The following is a 2,100-nucleotide window of genomic DNA, read 5'->3' on the forward strand; positions in this document are numbered from 1 at the left end:
GCTATGTGAATTGCTAAAAATAGAGAAAATTAATTCAACTGCTTACCACCACCAAACACTAGGAGTAATAGAAAGATCACATAAAACTTTCAATCAATACGTAAGATCTTACATATCGATTGACAAAAACGACTGGGATGAGTGGCTACAATACTTCACATACTGTTTTAACACCACTCCTTCTACAGTACATGACTATTGTCCGTATGAATTAGTTTTTGGAAAAACACCAAACATGTTTCAGCAGTTCAAAAATATAGACCAAATTACTCCATTATATAACATAGATAACTACGCTAGAGAAGTAAGATTTAGGCTAGAAGTAGCACATAAAAGAGCTCGCAATATGATAGACATAGCTAAAATTAAGCAAAAAACATTTTATGATAAAAATAGTTTAGATCACAATTTTAGCATAGGCAATTTAGTTTTACTTAGAAATGAAGTGGCCCATAAACTGGAACCCCAATATTGTGGGCCTTATACCATTAAAGCAATAGATGATAAAAATAATGTTACTATAGTCGATAAGTTATCTTTAAAAGAACAAATAGTTCACAAAAATAGGCTTAAGATTTATCAACAATAAGTAGTTTTAAAGACCGGTCTAAACTTAGAAAATTAATACAATATATACATATAAATAAAATTAAGATTACTCTTATGTACATATTTTATTTTAACAATTCAATGTAAAAGAATGTTCATACAAAAAAAAAGTTGTATGAGCATTCTTCCGAAGAAGGGAGGTGTAGTATGATTATAAGTCGGATATGCCTTAACATTAATATTCATAAACATTTTGTTTTGGCTTTTATTTTATTGTCCACTTATGCATTCACTGTGCTGTGCCGTTTAAATAAAGTATCATATTTCTTAAAAGGTTCATTACACTTGAAAGTAAACGCAAACATAGCTAACGTAATTATTTTATGCGCGGCGCGTGAATGCTAGAATCATATTACACAAGTAAACACCGAAAAATTGTTATTGGCTTGCATTGATAAAAGTTACTATAAAAACGCTTGTAATTAGTATGTAAGACACAAGAAAGAAAATAATCGTTCGCCAAGCTGGATGCCTAGCTTGGAACGACAAATAAATAAATATAACAAACAAATAAATAATAAACTTTCTTTACATGTCTAAATCGACGGAAAATTGTAGAAGTTATGACCCATAAAGTCAACACGTGTGATTTTGCAGCTTTTGGCTTGGCTATGTTTGAGGTCGAAAATACGCTTTTACTCTCGAACTTCTTCTTTTATGTTGCACGGAATCTTCACGTAGTTGCATCTAGCAGTAGTCGCTCATCATTCCTTGTTCCCAAAAGCCCTCATAACGCTTTTCAATCGTAGCAAAGGAGGAAAAAAATTCAAATGACTGTTAACAAAAACAAAGTTAATTGTATATTTTCCAATAATTTTCCAATCGATTTACATATATGATAAATATATTTTGGAGTATGTACGTTTTACAATACTAACCAATAGTTGTAAAGTATTTCATCATTGTATGAATCAATTCCCGGTCGTTGTTGCTCCTGTTGTTTCCCAAGAATCCATGAACAACTTTTTGGAAAGCTTTCCAAGCTTTAGCTTCGGAACTGTCAAGGCATTGTTGAAATTCTGTGTCCGTAAACAATTTCTTTATCTGTGGACCGACGAATATACCCGCTTTGATTTTCTCTCAGCGACCTCAAATTAGTCTAAAAAACGCTTTTTGGTCGAGGACCATTTTTGAAAGTGAAAATTCGTAAACTAGTGTTATCAACCATCATCTTCTAGGAAGAATTTAGCACCTCAGAAAATACAAAGGATCAATCAAGTAATTGATGACGGTAGCGAAGATTCGCCAAGGGTAAATATAGATGAAGGAGTATTTGAAACAGAGTAATGAGGATATGTTCAAAGATCAGGTGAGCTTTACAATTGATGATAACCAGTACAAAAAGGAAATTGAAGAAATAATGAACATTAATGAAGAAACAAACCCTACTCTACCATTTACCACTACAATAGAAGCCACGATTAGAACAAAAACTGAAGAGCCTTTATGAACAAAACACCCATATCCTTTCTCAGATAATACCTTTATAAA

Source organism: Anastrepha obliqua, chromosome 6 (genome assembly GCF_027943255.1).
Source record: "Anastrepha obliqua isolate idAnaObli1 chromosome 6, idAnaObli1_1.0, whole genome shotgun sequence".
In the NCBI taxonomy this organism is placed as follows: Eukaryota; Metazoa; Arthropoda; class Insecta; order Diptera; family Tephritidae; genus Anastrepha; species Anastrepha obliqua.